The following is a 22558-nucleotide window of genomic DNA, read 5'->3' on the forward strand; positions in this document are numbered from 1 at the left end:
GATATTTCTAATATAGCATTAAACTAACTTATTTAAGCATATGGTGCACTTAAGTCAACTCCCACCAGAGTCAGCAGCAAGATTAGGTTCCGCAGAGAGGAACTTGATGCTTAAATAACACTAGAAGTTTTATGTGACCATTGGGCTTCTCATACAAAGACCAGAGAGTAGACCAGGTGTGTATTAAGCAAGCAGAGGAAGAAGTGACTGCCCACAGGCCAAACCCTGGTTGCCCTCCCTTGCCCTCCCCCTGCACACCCTAATGGTCAGGGTGTCCTCTGCCAGGCTATCTGCCATGGGGTGGGTGGAGGGAGGAGGAGGAAGAAGGAGGGAGAGCAGGAGCTTCCTCTTCCGGTAGCAACAAGTTACTGAGCCTTGACATGAACTCCTACCTTGGACCAGGGCAGGGAGCGTAAGGGGCAGAGCAGAGGCAGCAGTCACCCTGCTGGTGGTCATGGGGATGGAGCTGAGGCAAAAGCTGGGCCATGACCCTGGGCTGCACAGCAAGATCTGGGGAGAGATGCCAGTCTTTGGCCTGGTGGAGCCAGTGAGAGACAAGAAAAAGTCTATGACAAGCCTGTTTGCAGGGAGTAGAAGAGAAAGACTTGGAAGGGCAGCAGTGTGGAGAGCAAAGAGGAAAAGTAAAGAAGTGAAGGTCAATTTAAAACTTATTTATTAAGTAGTTTATTGATTTAATGTGACAATAGAAATGGTCTTCACAAACATTGACAATCAGAATTCTTAATTTTAAAGAATCTGAAATAGTCTGTGTTTTCTTCTTGAGGCTTTCTTACTTTGGATTCAGAGTATGATTTGAAATACCTTTATTAAAGAAATAGTTTTCCAAATACCAGGAAACAGGTAACAGGACAGGAACAGGAACAGGACAAGTATTTCAAAACCACTTTTTTGGGGGGGGGAGAAGGGGAAGTGCTGCTTATGTCTGTGTATAAATATATACACACCCACACACAAAAGTCTGTCAGAAAGAACCTTCAGTAACTTGCATGAAATACATAGATTTTAAAATGGTATCTTTCAACACAGAAATCTAATTAATAGACACAGCTTACATTTTCTTCTTAAATGAAGTAATTGTTGCTAAGGCTGTTATGTCAGCTGTGTGCTGGAGCTGAGAGTTCAGGTATTTGTAGACAAGTCACTAATGGGGTGCTGAAAGAAATGACCTCTTGTTTCTCATGACCAAGGATGGCTTCATAATCAGTGTCTGTCCTGATGCCATAAGGTAGAACCTGATATAGACCGATTTGCATCGTAATGATGATACACTATTGATACAAGCAGAAGTATTTCACCCAGTTACAGTGCAGACCTCTCCCATAATATCTTCTTGTGCAAGTGCATTGAAATCTCTGTTGACATTGAGTGTGTCCGGCTGTGTCATTATGTTTCCAAACAAGCCACTCCTCCTCCTCATTGTTTCCTAAACCTCTCTCCAGAGAAATTCTTTACTTCAGTGCTAACCCACAATGAGGGGGGGAAAAAAACCCCCAACTTATAAAAAAGTAAGCCCAAGAAATCTGTAGTAGGGAACTTTTTGACTAGTAAAGGAAGGAAAAGTTTTTGTGGGGTGTGGTTTTAGGAGATAATTTCATTACATTCTACTACATTTTTTTTCTTCTTCATGTTGAAATTTCTTCAGGAGCGGGAGACTACTCGCCCTAAGCAGATCTATTAGCTGGCAAGTGTCTCAGCTTAATTTCAAGAATGAATTGCCCTCAAAAGACTTTTATTGCCACATCTGTTTTTCTGCCCTAAACATTAATGCTTTTGGATGGTAACTTGTCTGTTGACACATTGTCTTCCTGCTTCCCAGACAAAGTACTCATCCACACTTAAAATACTTGAGATTTTTCAGGGGAGAGGAGACTTTTTTTTTTTTATCATAGTGTTTGATTATCAGCAATACTGGATTGTATAAAAGTGTGAAACAAAGGGAGCCTTTCATATAAGCACGAGTTTATTGTCAGCACAGGAATGTCTTGAAAAAAGTACAGGGGTCAATGCTTAGGGAAGGTGACTATTCTGTATCTCTACAGATATGAATGGATAAGTAGGTATTTACAGGTGAAGAAAACTTGGAATTCCTATCTATTGAAAGCTTATATGTTTTTACACTGAATATAAAACTGTTTTTAAAAAAATTGGTCCAAAAATGCTTCAAGTTAGAGCCTGTCAGTTGCTGCTACTGGACTTTCAGGTGTCCAGTCAGAACTGAAATTGTGGCACATTATGTCCTTCCTTCTTTTAAGATCAGGCTTCTATGTTGAAAAACATCTCCACTGAGGAGATACTGTATGGCTTGAATGGGCAGAAAATATATCACAAAAAAATCTAGCTGTTCTAAGAAGTTCAGCTCGGCAGAAAACAATAAAGGCATGGTATAGCTGGATTTTTGTACTGTGTGACTGATCTTAGAAAGGTGGTGTTAAGCTGCCCAGAAAAACTTGAAACTGCACAAAATAAAAAATCTAAATTCTGAGGTCAGAGTAATTTTTCATCCAAAAATATTTTTGTTGGGAAACTCAAGCTTGTGTGTCTTCTATTGTGTATGAAAATGACAGCAACTTTTCTGTGGAACTATGCACGTACACTTGTTGCCTCCTGTATGTAGTCTGTAAAGCAGTCCAACAATGACAAAATCCAAGTGAGTAATGTGGTTTTTTTTTTCCTTAAGTGTTTAGGTGTGCAAGGATTTATATATCCTGTTGCAATGTGGCTGAGCTACCCTGTGTGGTAACTTCAGAAATAGATTCAGCGTGAACTTCCTTGCCAATTAAGGAAAGTTATATACATCCACATACTTACTCAGTAAAACTCCAGGTTACAGAGCAAGTTCTAGGAGACCAGTGGTGATGCCAAAAAATATGTCCGGTGAGGCTGGAAGGGCGTTAGTCACCCCTCACTCAAGCTGGATGGGAAATTTGGCCACTGTTCAAAATTAGCAGAAGTCTTAAGTTCAACTCACTTGGTCAGTTTTGAAGTCTGAGTTCCTCCATGTTTTGGAAAGGAACCCCTCGGGTGTTATACACCGGTCCACTTTTGGGTGCTTGCATCTCCATTTATTTCTTTATTTGAACACACTGCTAATTGTGCCAGTTAAACAGTAAAATGAGGTGGAAAAATGCATTCAGAGCAGAAATGCCCATGGTGGTTTAAAGGCAAACTGGCTTTTGGCAGCAGAAATCTGCCTTTGGTGGCAGAGAGATCACACATGTGTGCTTTGGCTGTTTTGGTGCCAAGTGATTGCCTGTAACAGAGTCTGAGCTAGTCTGAGAGCTCAGCCCTGGCAAGGTCAAGGTGCCGGCATGTGGTCTGTGTTACAGCCTTCCTGGTGGCTGGCCATGCAGTGCAAGGCCGGGGTTACAAACAGCTTAACAGGTAGCAGCATCTTAAATTGCTGCTATTAAACTTGGCATTACATGCTTGACCCATGCCCTTAAAAGCTTTTCTGGAACTGCTCTCCTTTAAGCCAGTAACGAGACCTTTGCAATTTCTCATCTTGTTTTAGTAAACTGATCTTATCTGAAGATCAAAATAGATTTTAAAGGTGACAAATGCTTGCAGTATATCTCCTATAACAACACACTTGTCACAACAGGTGGAGGTTTCAGACTGAACAACACATTGGGCTTGGCCACTCTTCACACTCCCATCAGCTTCAGTGGGGCTGTGGGAGGGATGCGAACCCTCCCATTGCATGGAGCGATGTGACTTTTTGGGCTGTTTGGAGTACGGGTTGCACTCTGGTCTCTGATTTGATCTGTTGTTATTACTATGTTTCATAAGGACAATATTTAGTTTGACACACATGGTGTTTTTCTTTTCTGTATCTTACTATTAAATCCCTGACTGAAAGCACGTTTCTATATAATTACACACATGCGTCTTACTTTGGGTTAAAACTGCAAGTGTCTGCAAGGGGAATCTCTTTCTGTCAATTCAAAGAAATAAGAGCCATCTTGTAAAACTTGCAATGTTCTCCTTTCACCCTCAAGTGGAATGAATTCTGCAATAACTTCTGTTGACAAAGGTCTGTGGGGGTGATGGAGTTTCATTTTTTGTCTTCAGAAATGATGTTGCAGTGATGCTGAAATACCTTGCAGCACTTAGAGAGTGTTATTATATAACTTAAGCGTGTGCTCAGAGGAGTCAGAGAACTTTGACCAGGAAATTGGGCTGGTGAGAACAGCCATCACGGATCAGGCCTGCGTCGGGGTGTGCAGCTGCTTGTGGTGGGGAGGAGGTTGGGCAGCCTCCGAGTCTTGGAGCAGAGCTGGATCGGAGACACTGCTGCTTTAGGATTTCTTCCCAAATGCAGTGGGGGTGGAGAAGCATTAAACCACAAACAGGACGAGGCATCTGTCAATCTGTGGGCAGTGCTGGGGAGGGCTGTCCTGAGAGCTGAACACAGAGGTGCTTCGTGACCTATGCTTTAGGTGATAAATGTCTGCTTGTGGGCAGAGCTGAAAGTGGGGTGAGCAGATGGTGTTCAAGTGCTTTCCTTGCCCCACAAATCCCAGCTGTTCCCACAGACTTCAGCAAAGATGGCACAGGGTCACATCTTTGCACTCTGTTGGCATAGTTGCAGCACCTTAGGGGACAGGAGGCGGTAGATAAAGTCCAGCCATGCACAACGGTGCCTGTGCCTGGTGGAAAAGCTCCTGTCCATACTCTAGGCCAAAGCAGAGTCATGCTTTCCCTGCCACCATCCCTGGAGCATGCCCAAAGTCCTCCACAGTGAGTTTGCACTTGTGCGCCTTGTAGCTATGCTTAGGTTGCAGCATGGAGCTAGGCACCCCCGAGGTGTTTTCCAGGTGCATCATAGATGCTATTAAATACAGGAGGGGGTAGAAGAAAATAGGCTTGTCTAGTGCTGTTTTGTCAAAATACAACCAGGACAAGTGCAAACTAATTAGAAATCTAGACAACTCCCATATAAAATGCAATGGTGTGTCATGTGTGTGCCAACATGCAAAGTCATTACTCAGTTGTTGTTCAGGCAAAATTCCTACTGAGTAAGGCCAGAGTAATCACCTCAGGATCTGGCCCTCCTGTGTTCCTCTCCAATTGCCATAGTGCTTTCTGTGTGATGAGCACAAGGTAATTTCTGATCTTGGCTGAGTGCACGTTGCACTCATGGTTTTGCTGGGTCAAGGCAAGTCTTGTCACGGCACCTGGACATCACCCATCCTCTCCGAGAGGAGACAAAACCTTGGGGGCTTCTGCACGTTATCCTCCTGCAAGCCCCTCCATCTCTGCGCCGTGTTGCCTAAATTGCCACAGAGATTAGGCAATGCTGTGTGGAGGTTGCTGCCTATCAGAGTGATCACAGTTGATTTGTCCCCATTATCCCTTCATTTCATCTTCCCCTGCCTTTCCATACTAGTGGGCAGGCTAACTGGAGGCAACTGGAGCCATTCCCTTCACCTCCTCTTCCCCAGAAGCCCTGCTGGGCTTCTCACCACTGCTGGGCTGTGAGGGAGGCTGCTGGCATTCCGGGCACTTGCTGCCAGCCCTGCAGTAGCCACATGCTGTCTCAGCTCCTGGCCTTGGGTCACAGTTTCCTGGAGGCAGGTGCACATCTTACTCTCTTTGTACATGTTTGGGGCTTGTATGCACCTGGGGCTCCTCCTGTGCTCCCTCAAGTTCAGTAATGGTAAAGCTGTGGTATTTTTGGATGCTTTTCTTCATGTGGAGAGATGCTGCTTTGCTGCCCAGGTGCCCCCCACCTCCAGCTCAAGGCCTCTGATCTGCCTCTGATCTGCAGGGATGTATCAGACCCTTCCTGCACCTCTCCCCAGATCAGTGTTGCTCCTCAAAGGCCGCTTCCAGGGCCTGTCCTGAGCCTTGCTGGTCTCTCTGGAGGTTCACGGGGCTGGCCTGGCTACCTTATTGTAGGCCAGCTTTCAGGATCTAGACCAAAGTTTTCAATACACAGGTGGGAGGAGAAGGTGGGTGCTTTTTTTTAAGGGGTAGGACTCTAGTATGACTGCAGTCCTTTTAGTAGACTGAGTAGTCCTTAATGTCAGTGCTATGAACACTGCTAGGCATGAACTGTGTCACGCTGTGTTCCCATCCCTCTATTTCAGGGATTTTCAGTTCCTTGCATCCCTCTCCCCCCACTCTGCTGTCTCCCTGCAGGGATGAATTACACACCTAACGTAATACCAGGGGCTATCACTATCCTCCCATTGCTCCCTGTTCATCTCACTGGGCAAGGAGCTGCGTGCATCTCACCCCTTCCTGTACTGTGTTTCCTTCCTGGGTCTTTCATGCCTGCCCCACTCCAGCTCCCCTCTGCTTTCCTTTCCTCCCTGGGCTCCACCCAGCTTTATCTTATAGACAGACAGAGAGATATGACACACAACTGTGTTCAGACCTTTCTTCATTTGGCTGATGATCTCTCTCCAATTAGCTTAAATGCAAGCTAGCACAGCAAGAAGGAGAGGAAGTTTTAGGAGGGCTTGAGAAAAAAATGTCATGCTCTGTGGCAATAGCAAAGGAAAAAGAAAAAGGATTTGATTTACAGCAAAAGGAGGCTGCAAGATGGACTTCTAGGCCAGTTAGCAGGAAATTAATGATAAAAGCATGAAGTGTGCAAATTTTGGCCTTGATTCTTCTGTTGCTTGTACATAACAGGCATCTGACCAAGGATGGTGAAAGATGAGCTCTGGGAGATATAGCTGTGACTGTCCCTTCCCGTGCTCCGGCTCTCTGCTGGAGGCTAGTGTCTGCGGCGGGGCAGCACTGAGGGCAGGAGGACGTACAGCCCAGCTGCTGCTCTGCCTTGTCCAGCCCAGGTCCTGAAATCAGTAATGATGGCAGGATTTCACTGAGATGGTGTGAACCCAAGGGGGTGCAGGGTGGGCATAAGCCATTTTCTGGCCCCTCTGCTGAGAAGAGACAGCCTTTGGAAAAGAGTGTGGGTGTGTGGGAACGTAATGCCTTGTCTACCAGCGCTTATCCACAGACAGGACAGCTCCCACTTTGACTTCATTTTCTTGTGCTTAACTTGGTTTTCTCTTTATATGCCTCTGGCTTGATAGAGATGTACCTTTTGACATTGTGTGACAGCAATGCTTTGGAAGGAAATGTCTCCATTTATGCTTATGTGGGTATTATGTATGGCTGCTGGGAAGGAAAAGGCCTGTCCTTTAGAAGAGCCTTATTAAGGGAAACCAGTTATTAACAAGTATATATGGAAAGGGTGGGGTTCCTCATTACTCCACTCATTTCAGCATCTCCTATCTGCCTCAGGAGTGCATCATGGTGATATCAGCCTTTATTAATATAAAACTCAGTATTACGCACCCACGATTACACCACAGGTAGCTAATTCAGTGGGTCTCTGACACTGCAGCCTATCTGATTTAAGTGGCAGTGGAGCGATCAATGACAGCAAATTAAGCTGTCAGTGTCAAGGAGCTTTTGGTGTTATGGTGTAAACTTTAAATTATATTCAAGGATTAAAACCTGGGAGACTGTGATCTAATTAGCTGAAGTTTATCCTGTGAGTGGTTGGGATATAATGACTTGGAGATGCGGAGATGAAAACGCCCAATGGCCAATTTTCTCTGTGAGAAAGTGAGAAATGAATTGGTTTTGGTATGTGCTACATGACTTTTCCGTGTGCTTTTTCGATGGGTTCTGTCCAGTCTAAGGAATATGCCACTGTGGAAAGATGTGGAACTTTAACTCTTTTCCAAGCAAGTATGAGTTACAGAGATTTCTCTCTCTCCTTGAGGAAAAGTATCTTTATCTGGTTCCTGCCTTTATTACAGGAGTTACCACGAGACTTAATCAGGGGAAGCATGTTTTTAGTGGTGGAGCTGCTGAGAAATTAGTACTTCTGTTCTGAAGTCCAGTGCTGACATTTGAATCCTGTGTGGGAACAAAAAGCCCACATTTTTTGCAAAACAAACCTCAGTTATTCCTAATGAAAATTCTCCAGAAACCTTTCATTTTGATAGTATGGACATCTTATACTTTACTGTTATATAGGTAAACATATTTTAATAGAGAGAACATAGAAAATAATAAAAAAAATACCCTATCAAAAAAATTTTCTCATTCCATTTTGTTAATCTGAAAAATTGTTTGGTCTCTTCCTTTCTTGAAAACACTTATATCAAACCTTTTCCGCAAAATATCTTGTTTCTGTTAAAAAGTGGTGGGTTTTTTTCTTTTCTTTTAATAGAAAACTCTTCCCTCCAGTATTTTGATCAGTTGTATTTAGCATATGAGTGCCTAGTGTTTCAGATCCTGAGAGGCACAGGGTGGCTTCGGATTAATTTTAAGGGACTCGGCACACCTCAGCATGAGTCCCACAATATTTACCCAGTGATGAGACAAGCAGGTGTAATTATATCGGCCTTTATCATTTTCTCTTAGCTGTCTTGCTGATAAGCTGTGGTTGGTGAGAACTGCTCATGCACATTTGGTGACGAACCAGCATGTTTGCGTACGTGTGTGCACACCTGCATGCAGAGACATCAGGGCTGCCCGCTGGTACCGCTCCCACCCAGCCTCGGAGCGGGGGGTGGACTCGGAGCTCTTGCTGCCAGTATTGAGGATTTCTGATGTGATTCAGTCACGGCTCAGGACTCCTCTTCCCTGCTAATCCTCCTTCCTCCCCCATACTTGACTCGGTGAAATGAGGTCCCTCAAAGCTGACCATGCTTCAGAGAGCTTGGCACCCAAATTGGCCTCATTCTGAAAAACTTTGAAATAAACCACCTTCTCCAAGTGCCATTATGCTCTGTCCTCATGATAGCTGCTTTTTTTCCTGTCTTTCTTTCTTTCTTTCTTTCTTTCTTTCTTTCTTTCTTTCTTTCTTTCTTTCTTTCTTTCCTTTTTCTTCCTCTAAACCCAGGCTGTGTATGTGTAATGGAGCCCAGTCATTCTGCTCTGTCAGTGAGCTGACAGCATGTTCTTTGCCTGGCTGCAGCGGATGGGAAGAAGGTTTCTATCATCTCCCAGTTGGTGAATGTAGCACAGCCCTCCACTGAACATCTGTAGGGAACAGAGGATAATATGGAGTGTTGTGTTCAACCAACACATGAACAGACAAAAGAAGTCAAGGTGTCTTTTAAGGCAAAAGATGAGCTGGAAAAAAAACCATATATCTGAATGACACTAAGAAAGTGATATAAGGGATGAAAATAATTGGGTGCAGCTTAAGGAACTAAAAATATCCCAATCTAGATTCTTTCCTATATGTCAATATTTAACTGTAAAATTTTGTGGAGGTGATATCTTGGGATTGATACTTGTGTTCCAAATAGTGCCTTTGACCTACTTACGTGACAAGGTTATTACTCGGTGTCTAAATAGAACTTCTGATGATAAATAAATGATGCTGTTCTCAAGTGAACTGTACAGGAAATGTGCAGGTTATTAGCTAACTCATTTTTTCCGCTTGGGAGACACTGGAGTGAAAGCTGGACATCAACTTGCTACTGTGAGCGTCAAGCATGGGAAATGTTCATCATTACTCATAGGCTGTTAAGTCAGTTTCCCGTTCCCCAGTACTCTCCTATTCTTACTTTGTCAGGTTTTCTCTCTTAAGGGATATAAATTTTCCAGTCTTCTCACCTCTCTCATTCCACTTTCCATCAGCACTGCACCTCCTCTTGAGCTTCCTTATACCTTTAAAACAGCGCCTGCATCCCTTGTGGTCGGGAAATTCACCATTCTCGTCCACATCATCGCTGGGGAGGAAAAGCATCACTGAGGAAGATGTGAGGAGCTGGGGTTTATATTTTTTTGCAGTGGGTTTGGGGTGGTTATTTTATGGGCAAAACTTTTAATTTGCTCAGAATTTATATTCATCTCAACATACATTTCATGAAAATGAAGTCCTCGTTCCTGTTTCATTTTTAATTGGCACTTTTAATATATCCTACTTTATGTATTGCCAAAGAGAAACATTTTCTCTTTAATGCTTCCTCCCACTTTTTTGACTCTGTTCCTTTCACTCTCTTCATTTCCAACATCTGATCAGCTAATTTTTTTTACTTAAGGTTTTTCGAGATATAACTATGATCTGATATATGTATCAAAACATGCTATGCAAATGAATAAAAATAAGGAATATTGAGAACTTTAAGTCTTCAAATCTATCTATATTATAATAATTTTCACAACAAAAGTTTCCTGAATTATTTTAGAGACATTTCGTGTAATGGAAAGTTTTTCAAGCTTTCCCTCTTGATTCTTTTTTTTTTTTCCTTAACCAGAAATTCATGTTCTTTAAGAGCTGTCTGCCTAGTGCCATTTTTATACTCCTACCATTATCTCCCATGCATACCTTTTACTTTAAGTATTTAATTGATGCTGGAGACTGCCATGTTTAAAAACAATTACATTAATTCCTATATTTTTCATATAATGCGGTGTGTGTCTGCTGCAGTCTACAAAGGCTTAATAACATGGCTAAATACTGTATGTGGGTGCAGCGAAGATTAAGTTGGGCTGAGTATGGAAAGTGCAGAAACTAAAGTGGAGGGGAAAGTCTTTTGTTCGACTCAAATGGGGTGAGAAACCTGTTCCTCACCTGGGGCCACGGAGGGCTCTCGGGTACCATGTCAGTGGCTCTTGCAGTAGCATGCACCAGTCTATATTTCCTTATTGCCTGGAATCACAGAATCACAGAATCAGCCAGGTTGGAAGAGACCTCAGGGATCATCGAGTCCAACCGTTGCCCTGACACCACCCTGTCAACTAGACCACGGCACTAAGTGCCATGTCCAGTCTTTTCTTAAACACATCCAGAGATGCTGACTCCACCACCTCCCTGGGCAGCCCATTCCAATGTCTAATAACCCTTTCTGAAAAGAAATTCTTCCTAATGTCCAACCTGAACCTCCCCTGGCAAAGCTTGAGGCTGTGTCCTCTTGTCCTATCGCTAGTTGCCCAAGAGATGAGGCCAACTCCCACTTCACTACAACCTCCCTTCAGGTAGCTGTAGACTGCAATAAGGTCACTGGACTCCATACAGTGCCCACAGACCTGTGATACGACCACAGCTACAGCCAGTGGGCTGCGTGCCACTTCTTGCCTAGCACCTCCCACCCCACAGCACCAGGCTTCTTCAGCTTGCTAAGCCCAGAGTCATCGGGGCATGCCATAGTCCCTGCACAGCACTGAGCTGCCCCAAGCCAGGCAGCGACCTGTGTGGAGTTGGGAAACAGGAGTCCCAGAGCATCCTTTGGGACAAACGGGTGGAAATGGAGACTGGAAAAAGATCAATAGAAAGGATAGGGAACGGAGGTGGGACTTCACAGAGCACCAGGCTGTGCCGGGAAAGTTGTCATCGGGGTGAAGGTTTCCAACCTCTGTGCCGGAAAGTCAGCTTTTAAAGTCAGCCTAGCAAGGAAACAGTTCAGCTCTAGCCCCGTGTGATGGGAGCTGTGCATGCACAGGTGTATTTCCTGGTGAAAAACAGCAGCTGTGGTTCCAGTAGAGGGAGAAGCTCATCAGTTTGGGGAGGGTAATGGCAAGAGAGTGGGGAGGTCCACATTGGTGTGTGTACAGACAATGCGTTGCAAAATGATAGTTGTGTCAATCTGCCAGAGGGGATGTGACCCAGACAAGATGATTCAAAATATGGAGGAATACACTAAATTGAAGGAGCCCGTGTTCTCTGGCAGGACAGCAGCTGGCCAAGCCAAGTGGATGTAGTAGGGAGAACTTATTGCCTTTAGTCTCACTCTGGGCAGCCAGGTTGGGTAAAACACAGATCTATTAAAGCAGGATTTAATTTCTAATTTTTCCTGGAGGAGAAAATTCAGAGCTAATCTTGTTGTTCTTTTCCCCCACTTGGCTCCCTAGAAAGGAAAAGTAACCAGCCGAGTGTTAAATTGTCTGACACCAGTCCTGATGCAATGGCAATACGGGGTAAAATAACAAGTTACAAATCCTGCCTGGGAGCATGGAAGATTGCTGGAGCCATGCTGAGGGACACAAGTTGCCGCCGGTGCCCGAGCCGTGGCTTCCCAAGCAGCAGTCGCACCCTTTTAGCCTGTGGTGTGGGCATTACCTTCGGTGTTACTGGCTCAGCAGCGAGAAATGCTGAGCCAGTTGCTGGCTATTTAGGTAGGGTTCCCGGCCTGTCTCCTGAGGAAATCGGAGTTGTGTAAGGGCACAGGCTGGAAATCTTGCTGGGGCGTGGGGGAAGTGGAAGTTGTAATGGAAGAATGCAAGGAAAGATCCTGTGGGAGAAAAAGGGTGAGGGCCAGGTTTCTCTGTGCTGGTTGGGGAGCAGGCCACTCACCTGCTAATTTCTTTTTTAACTTTCAATCTGCTCATGGTTCACAGTCTTTGACCTGATGTAAATTCCTCTTCTCCGTTCATATCTCTGTCCTCTCCTGTGCAACATGTCCCTGTGCCATCACTAACAGCTGCTGGAAATGTTGGACCTCATCTTCAAAACTAGATGCCTCCCTTTGGGTTCTATTTGTTCTGGAGACTTTGCGTACAAAGGTGTCCTATACACACACCTGGATTGGGTGGTGGGTGGCTGCGAAGAAAATGTCTCACTAAGTTCCTTACAAGCACTCATGCAGTCATGTACAGAAACCCTCCAATTACAAAAGGGAAAACCAAAGTAATATGATAAGAGGGGCTGTTACAGACCCCTACGGTATGGGAACGGATGGATGTGATTTGATATATTTTTTCTTTAGTTTCTTTTTAAAGGCAGACACCATACCTGTCTGAGGGGTGGGACCTTGCGGAAAACAGACATCCCGCTCTCCCAAAGGTCTGCTGGAGAAGCAGTGGGGCGGACAGGTTCCTCCAACATGGTGGAAACAACCCATCTCAGAAATGGGAGGCTGCTAATAATGGCTTAGCTATTTCAGTATCTGTCCTGGTTAATAGAAACTGATTTAACAATCCAAAGGTGGGAGTTAATTGAGTGATCATAAAATAAGCTCAGGTCACTATGATAAGAATCGTGGATTTTGGGAAAGGTATGGAGCTGCTTGGTTGTTATCTGGGACATAAGTCTAAAGGGTAAAGGATGACTGGCAAGAAGATACTGTATCCAAAACATGCTGGTAGACTTTCCTGATGTAGCAGCCAGCTGGAAAACTTCATCTGAAATGCCCTGCAGTCCCTGGAGAGGAGCTCGGTACAGATGGGTGCACTCCTGCTTCAGGATGTGGCACAAACTCCAGTGTGGGGAATAGCTCCTTGGCAGCAGCGGAGCAGAGGGATCCAGTTGTGAACAGACTACAACAGATGTCCAGTTGCGATGCAAACTTGGCCTTCAGCAAGAATGGCCCAAGTCTAAACACGCTTGTGCTCCTCTATGGGCTCTCTGGGTTTGTTTGTGTTTTGGGATTCCAGCATGGTGTATCTCGAGTGTTTCATGTCCGCAGGAATGTGAAAAGTATTAAAATCAAGATTAGGATGATTGGCATAGTGCTGTTTGTTTGCTAACCTGGTTACAAAAAGTATGCTGCTTTGTAGTGCGCTCTGAATTATAAATGAAATTAGCCTGATGTCTGAGTCTGCTCTGAAACATATATAGTGTAGCCAAATGTTCACAGTGCCCCTGAACAGTACTGACGTGTCGGTCTTTGTGCAGTCTGGGGACGCTAGGGAGTACTCACTTTTGCTATAATAATATTAAAATTACTAATAATAATAATGAAAAATAAGATATTTGAAAGAAACCTCATGTAATTGGCAAAGTCCTCTGATTCAGCTACACTTTTGTTGGTTTGTAGCCCGTTTACACCCTAAGTACGTTTTGTTAGCTAATGCTAGTGGTTCCTTTTACTGTTACAAAGCTAGATCATGAAAACAAATATGTGCCGTGTCCAGCTTTTCCTGTTCAGGGAGTAATTTTTTCCATGACGTCTAATCTTTTTCTTTTGCTGAACTGTCAGTAAAGCCAGACCACTTTGGCTTGGCATTTAGCCCACATCCACCTACATATTTTTCTTACCAGCAAACAAACTAATTAAATACCTTTATCTTATGAGGCATTCCTTTCTCTCAGGTAGTTACTGATTAAAAAAATAAATAAAACTTCTCACTATTTTGAGAAAACAAGAGATGAGTCAGTGTGTTCACAGCCTGGTTTATTATTAAATAAGAAGCCAGGATCAAAAACTGAGCAGGGTGGAAAAAATGTTAGTGCCATCTTATTATGTTTGTGGCCAGTGAAAAGAGTCTGTTCTCACTCCAGTGTGCATTTCCAATATCTATTAAAATTCATGAGCATTACTTTTGCACATGAAGGTGGACAGGGGTACATAAACGAGGCAGAGTTACCGCTCATGTGAAAGATTACTGCAATAAAATGTTAATTTATAAACCATAGCTCTCATTGCTTCATGTTAGGCATGTGCTTCAATAGCCTTTCCAATAATGCTAACCTGAAGCAGAATGGCAATTATTCAAAGAGTCAACAGAGGTTCTTTAAATCTAATAGATAACAATAACCTTACTAATTGAAGCTTCATCTTCTTTTTAACTTAAAAATTTTACACTTATAGAATGAATTACTTGGTAATGGAAAAATTCAAAGAGATCATCTAGGCCAGCATCTACTATTGGGGGGTAGGGGGGTGTGGCGGGGAATAACAGTATGTGTACTCTGGAAATTATAGCTCCCAAGCAATCTCCCTGATGATTTGTCTGTGTTTCCTGTATATGATGTAGTCTTGTCTAGTGGGTGTCAGGACACCTCTGAGCTGCAGAATAGTATGGGGTTAAAAGGGAGCAGAAGCAAAGGGCAAAAAGTCTGGCTGGGTGCTGCTGTGGGTGTATGGGGCTTATGCCTCAGTGCCTCCACGTGCTAGGGCTGAGGAGCAAAGATGCTGCTAGATAGCCTGGTGAAGGCAGGTGGCTCTACTGGTGTTAACCTGAACTAAACCCCATGGACTTCCTGGGCCTGAGCAAAAAGGTTGTTTGTGCTGTGTCGCTGCCTGAGCGCTGACCACAGCACCCTGATCAACCCAAGGCACCAGCCAGGCAGGGAGTGCTGAATACGTCAGTAAGCTCCTGCCAGGGCAGCATCCACTGTAATGCTCCAAGCTTAAGAGAAAACAACAATAAAGAGGTCTTCAGTCCCCCTTGTCTCTTTCTCTAATATTAAGCCCAGTTCTAGGCTTGCCAGTGTTTGCCTGGAGAACAATTTGTGCCCTGAGACAAACAACGAGACACTTGCTGATGTTACCAGCAGCGCTCATTCTACCCTGGGAGGTGTTACAAAACGTGTAAATCTGCTTAGCTCTTCATCCCTTGGTTTTCTTAATCAGAACTTCAACTCCAGCCTTTGAAGTAGGCTTTACTCACAACAGACCTATTAAGTTATTTGCTTCTGCTATTGTATACCCAGGAGATCCACAGATGCCCCACAGTTACATAGAGGCCATCCAGACTGACACCAGTATTTATGCAAATCTGCAGGATTTATCATTTGGCATAGAGTTTGGGCCAAAGGGCCAACCCTATATTTAAAAACTACCATGCCATGGAGTAGCATCCCAGCAAACTCTCCCTGCCGCAGAAAAAAGCAGGAGATAGTGGCTTCCACTGGCACCATCTCTAATCCTAGCCTCTGAGCATTGAATGATTCAGAAGCAGACTGAGATCTTCCATGCATTGTTTTGATCCCTAATCCTGCCCAATCCTCCTCCTTTGATATGTAACAGAGGGCTGCTGGCGGCTGTGGTGAGTGGCTGCTGTTTGCCAAAGGGTGGCTAGGAGACACCAGGCATGTTAGCATTGGGCAGGGTAGAGTCATCCTGGCCTGAAAAAGATTTGCTACTGGAGCTGGGAAAGCCCCACGGGTGGAGCTGATGGCGAGTTTGGCCAGATAGTGCTCACTGAGATGGTGAGAAGGGCTAAATAACCCTGACAGTGTGACACCAGCTCCCATCCTGCCTTCCCATTGGGCTAATTACAGCAGGAAAACAGGCTTTTCCAACCCAAGCATTAAGTGTGTGCCCATAGACATAGGTAGGAGTCCCTGCCTCATCCCAAAATAGTTCAAAAGTAATTTGCTCCTTTTAATGCCATCCCTCCTCCTCAAACCCTGCTGTTCCTAATCCTCACCCTCATCTTATCACAGGACCTCCGGGAGCTCATCCTTATGAAAAACGATTAAGCCATTGAGGATGCTGCAGAGACTCTCATCCCTGGCCCTTGGATTTACCTCATGATAAAACAGGAAACTCCTCAGCTCCTGTTGAATGAAGCCCTGGCCCTGCCCTAAGCTTTCTGGGGTGTTTCCACTGCCTTTGGGCTTTGATTACTGCTGGTGCCAGGTGGGTGGGGGTTTGTGGCTCCTGTGTCTGAGGGATCGTGTGGAAAGAGAAGGGTCTAAAGAGCTGCATGGGTCAATATGTGCATGCACCTGCAAGGCTAAACAAGCAAAAGTGAGGGTGGCATCCTGAGGGAAAGCATTAATCTTTGATTCGTTCAGGTGTGTTTTGAAAAAACAAGGCAGAAGGCATGATCATTAGGGTTTGGCTTAGCATGGGCTGAAGATCTCTCGGGCTTTGTGTGCTGTTCTTCTGGGTCCTGCTACATGTTTAAAAGTAGGATGGCTACCACATGGATGAAAGAGTCCTCATTCGTTTTGTACCAACTCAGGATCTGTAAGCAAGGATATCAAGCCTATGGTTAGGGCTTACACCAGCTCACAAAGAGCTGTAATTTCTGTTTGGTTCTTGTAGTCCTGTAAAGCCCAGGTAAGAGTTAGCATCATCTGGGGCAAAAGGGTCATGATTCATTTAGGTTCAGCTCAGCATCACTGGACTGGAGTGTTAAGAGCAGAAGCTGAAGAGTTTGATATATTGTAAGCATCTGCAAAGCCTGACTGGCTAAGATAAAGGGTTGCATCATGTGGAGGCAAATTGGATTTGATTTGCTCAGAAGTGGGATGAGATTTTTCTCTAAGGCTGAAATGAGAGCCAGTGTCTCCTGGTGTGAATTCACTGTTTATTATTCCAGGCCAGGTTCAACTCATTGAATAGGTATTATGGTTTGCACCTAGTGTACAGGAAACTACAGTGTAAAAGTGCAAGGGGTTGTATTCTAGGCAGAGGTAGGACAGGTGTTAGGTCTCAGAAAAGCGAAAGTAATCCTTGTTGTGAAGAAAAGTGAGTGGCAAGCTTGGCTGATCACTGAATGTGAGGCTGGTGCCAGGAACACTGGATGGATTATCTTTGCAGGACAAATGGAGATAGTTGGGTGTTACTGGGAAGGGTGAGTTATTTGTCCATACTACTACCATTGGCCTGCATTCACCTTCTATGCAACACTGCTCAGGTTATTTCTTTTGATCCTGGAGTTCTTAACCCTGACTCTGGCCTTAGCAGAATAGCCCAATGCAAAGCACATGCTGATAATCTCTGCTGGCACCCTACCTCATCCTCCATCTTTAGGCTGCGTTTGATTCAGTTCTGAACTTCCTCAGACCCACCTATACCAAAAGATTATCTGACCTACTGCTCCAGCCGTGAGCTTCCCTACACCTACAAGTCCTCAGCCAATTTCAGAATCATCTACAGCCCTTCAGAAACTTGCCTCCATGCCTGTGTACCCCACGCAATCTTCTGTCAGGGCAGCCCTACAGGAGACCACTTCAGTGAAGCACTGCTAGCTCATGGGTTGGTGACCTGATTACCCCTAGAGACAGCAACACTTACTGTAGGTCTTTAGTCCTTGCTTTTAACACAGTGGTAGACCCAGATCTTTAGTTCCTTCTGCCCTTGTCCATAAGCATAACCCTAACCCTACTGTTAGCCCAACAGCCGGGTCAACTCAACCCAACCTATTAGACAATTAACTTTGACAGCAATCTCTCGCAAATAGTGCTCACCCTAGGAGGACCCATCAGATGAGATACTTGGTTCTGCTACTGCCGTGGTCCTCCTCCTTCCTCAAGAGATGGTACAACACAGTCCTGAGCCCAGTTCTCCAGCTTTTCCAGCAAATCCCCCTCATAACTCTAGTGATACCCTGAGGTGTGTCACAGGGGCTTCTTATCGGTGGCCTTTCGTGGGGGTGTTGTTTTAACAACAAAGTGTAGGCAGCCTTGGTGGGATTTGCCTCTCCTTACTTTGGGCAGCCCAGTTCCCTGGGGTTCCCCTGGGCAGTCTGCTCACCCTCTCTGGTCAGTGCAGGGCACTCAGCTCACCCAGACACACATCTTGGTGTCTGAGGAAGGTGGGATGAATAAATACACTGGGGTTTCCTCTTTTTCTCTCCACTGACTCCTGAGGGACCTTTTGCACACTTGCGGCCTATTAGAGGCCTAAAGCAGGGTGCACTGCGTCCCACCTGGCTATGAACATTTATATTTAATGAATAACCTAAACAACTGTGATCAAGTGTTGCTGACTAGCCCTATTCCCCCCTCTTTTATTAGTCTCTGACTTGGTCATGTATTTCCAGCACTTGCAAACGTGTTCTTTTGGTTCTTTGTTGGTGCTCTCAATAATTAATTAGTAAGCACGTTACCCGCTGAGGTCTGCATACAGCCCCTGCACGGTGATCTGGGCTGCGCCGGAGGGGAGCCCACGCTGCAGGGACTGCCTGGTCCTGCTGAAGGAGGGCTGTAAGCACAAGTCCTCGGTGATGCTTAGACAGTTGGTGCCATGGATTTCAGCTTCGAGGAGCTGGGACGCTGTGCTTAGGCAGCCGGCTGAGCCCTTCCTTGGGACACCTGCCACTTCTGAAAACGCCTCTGAGACCATGCATCCGTGATCATCCCGTGTGTGCTGAGCAGGAAGGGATGGTAAGAGGAGACCATGGAAAGATGTAGCAGTCGGAGGAAAACAGAACAAACCCACAAACTCCTTTTTGTTAGGACCTGTCAGAAAAACATCTGGTGGAGAGCTGATGTCAGCTGCAGTGCTGTTACCTGATACCAGCTTGGTATCATGGTGCCATCTTGGGTGGGGTCTTCACAGAGAACAACTTTGTTACAAGAACATGAAAGCTGTAATAGCTGGCTCAAACAATGCAAGTACAGGGAAATAAAAGAGGAGGATAAGAAAGTAATTGTCATAATTAGGCAGGAGGAGAAAATTGAATAGGCTGTGTTGGGGGGGAACAGAGGCAGCAAAGCGCTGCTGGGCTACCTGCTGCAGGTGTTGGGCTGTAATGGCAAAGACTTAAAAAAAATTTAAGAGTTGTGCAATTAATACCCTATGAATAATGCAAATAGGTGCCCTCACAGGTAGTTGAATAACTGATTTTTGTTACAGGGATGCTGCATAATTCCACAATGTGCTTTTCTTTCCCAGCTGCCTTACTGATTTTTCTTCCTCCTCCTCCACATTTCTTTTCAGGAGTTGGCTTTCTTTTCATTGAATCAAAAGTTTCTTATGTTTCACCCCATTTCACTGCTGCTAGAGAGAGATCCTTAATAACTTGGCCCAGCCAAGGCAGGAGGAAGCAAAAGAAGGATCTCAGGGGACCTCCATCATAGGTAGCAGAGAAGAAAAGGAGAAAGTCCCTGCAGAGGAGGGAGGAAAAAAAAATGCAGTGATTGTGCCAGGCTACACGTAGGCTGAGTTACAGAGGGTGTTGGCAGCTGTACTCCCACAAACTCTAGAACAGCTTTTCCAGAGAAGCAGACTCCTGCTGCATCCAGCCCCTGGAGCACACGGTACAGCCCTGCAGGATACAGAGGTGAGGAAAAACCTGCTTGGGGGCTGAAATACATGGCCTGTCCCTTGTGTTCATGTACCCTCCCGTGAATCACTGAGGCTTCACCTTTCAACTCTGGATGTGTTCAATCACTGACGACTCAAAGGGCAGGACCCAGAAGAGGAGCAGGAGGTGAAGACAGCAGGCTTAAGCACCCTTCCAGTGGCAGCTGGCACACCTGCAGGCTGGGCCATTGGCATGTGTGGTGGCCGTAGGCACACCTAGACACCCAGGAGGTACAGCTGGGTCACCCTGCCATGACAGCACCCCTGGTACCCTGCTGCTTTCAGGAACAAGCAAATGTAGGCATCTAGGAGCTGTCTTTAAGGTCTGTTGGGTTAAGTTTGCATTCAAGAATGAGGTCAAAATAAGACAGGACAGATACGTTTGCAGCTTAATGGCCTTTTTAAGATAAGGGAACAGCATTTAATGTAACCTAGGCACAAAGTAGGCACTAGCTTGGAGCAGCCATTCCTTAGACAGCCTTATAACTTCTTATTTGCATATATGTTAGAAAAATATCTCAGCTGTATGTGAGCATTTCCAGTGAGGAACACGGCTAGCTTCCTGGCCCAGGTCCCTTTAATGGCTTGAATGAAGGATGGGATGTCAAATAGGACTAAATTTAATCTGTACTTAAAGGATTATTTCTTGGCTCCTCAACAATTACATATTCAGTGGAAACCTGGTGATCTTAAGTATGTCACAATATAATATTAATAACTTCATTACTTATTAACTGTGTCAAAACTCAGATCTGCAGCCAAATTCTGCTGGCAACAGACGCATTTATACTGACATCTTAACTATACTGCTGTCAGCCAAATGCCTTTTGGGCAAAATAGGAGGATTGGATTGGTTGTTGAGGAAGGTCATTAAGGAGTTAAAAGCACTGGGGGTGGGGGCAAACCCAAAAACTGAGGCTGGCTCTGGGCTTCTGGCAGGATTCTCCAGCAGCAGCAATGGCTTTTCTCCTCTGGTCACCCACCTCCCATCCTTTTGTGGGGAGCAGCAGAGCTGTCACCAAAGCCCCAGCATCTCTCAGGAGCTGGCCTGTGCCTCTCCCCAAAACAGGCCTCTCCAGAAATTAAACTTTCTGGGGAGCCAAGGTGCTGGGACTCACTCCCCCTGTGGGCAGCCCTGCCAGGGGGCTCGGTGGCAGCACCCTGCTGCAGCCCAGTGCCTTGCCCAGGAGCGTATCTTCCCTCTGGCTGGGTCTGCTCCTGTCGCTCGCTATTGGCAGAGGAGCTTCAATATCTGATCAAGGAAGATAATTAAAGCCACTCAGGAGACCTTCGAGGAAGTCATAAGCCTCTGGCATGTCGACAGGGTGCAGCTGCTTCTCACTGCGTGGTTGGTGATCAGCAGCCAGGGCTTGGCATGGAACCACCAGCATCAGGAAGGGGGCAAGGGGGCATTTTTAGCTGAGATAAATACACCTAGCTTTGCTGGGGGCTGTGGTCCGCTTGACTGGAAACTTTTGCCTCTTGAATCTTGGCCTACAGTGAATTTTCTTAATCTGGAACATATTTAGGGCCTAGAGCAAACCCAGGAAAACAAACAGAGCTTGGGAAAACAACAGAAGGGCAGGAGGAGGCTTGATAAATTGCTGCTTGTAAAAGCAGCCTAGCACTGCAACCAACCACTTACTCTGTGTGAGCATGCATAGGTCTGCAATGGATGTAAGGAATACTTGGTAAATACCTTCTCTATGGGCCAAAAACTACTGCCCTTTAGTGTAAACCTGCGGCTGTTGTTGCATCAGCAGAGACAGTTCTTACAAAGTGTGTTGAAGAAGGCAGCTGGGGGACAGAGGGAGGAACAAACCACTGCAAAGTTATAAGGTCAAAAGTAAATAAGTTCCCCCTAGCTCCTCCAGTTTTTGGTGATGCAGGAACAGCAGCCACACGTACCATTTTGGACCCAAGTCCTTGCTGATGGGTTTGGATTTGGGTGGTTAAGATGGGATGGGGTTGGAGCTGTTGTCGATAGGTAGCATCGCAGAGGAAACTGTAAGAGTTTGTATCCCGTATCTCATGTGACTGCTAGAGAGAAGGTAAAGACGACTTACTCTGCCACAACAGGAGGCAGAAGCAGAATCCAAAGGCAGCATGGTTTTAGACTGATCAAATAAATGCTTTCAAGGGTTCTCATATATATGTATGCATGCATATATAAAAATATAAAAAATATGTATGTATATATAAACATTCAAAAAAAAATGGTAACTGTTAAGAACAGTGCAGGATCCTGGAAACATTTAAATATTTATTATAGAAAATGTGAACACTGGGATGTGGAAGGCATTTTTCCTATGAGCATTTCATTTCCTAACTGCTTAGAGCAGGATTATGTTTTGATTCTTCCTTAGGCTCGTAACACAGGAAACTCTGAGGCAAAACACTGAATTTGGGGAATGCTGGTCTGATCCAGAATGTGTTTACTGCGTTGGAAATACCTGAACGGGAACAACCGTACCGGTGTTCATGGCCGCCCAAGTGGATGTTTCTTCCTCTTTCGTTTGCAGCTGGGATTTGATTTCTTTCTGACAGAGGCAGTATCTCATGGGAGTGGACTAGAGGGTTGCAGCAGTGCTCTGATGTGTGTGGCTCGAACCTTTGTCAGCCTTGAGGGATACACCCTGAGGTGACTTTTAGCCATCCGGATGCTCTGATAGACCACAGGGAGCTGGGATGGCGTAGCTTAAAGGGAGAGCTGCAAACTGCTGTGGTACTGAGTGATCAGTGGGATTAGGTTAGCAAAGCATTGCATGAGCAGCGGTGCGTTACTGCCATCTCCTTTCTCGTTTTTTTTGTAGTCTGTTTCTGAAAGCAAAGAATTACGGCCCTGTCTG

Source organism: Nyctibius grandis, chromosome 2 (genome assembly GCF_013368605.1).
Source record: "Nyctibius grandis isolate bNycGra1 chromosome 2, bNycGra1.pri, whole genome shotgun sequence".
NCBI classification, from domain to species: Eukaryota; Metazoa; Chordata; class Aves; order Nyctibiiformes; family Nyctibiidae; genus Nyctibius; species Nyctibius grandis.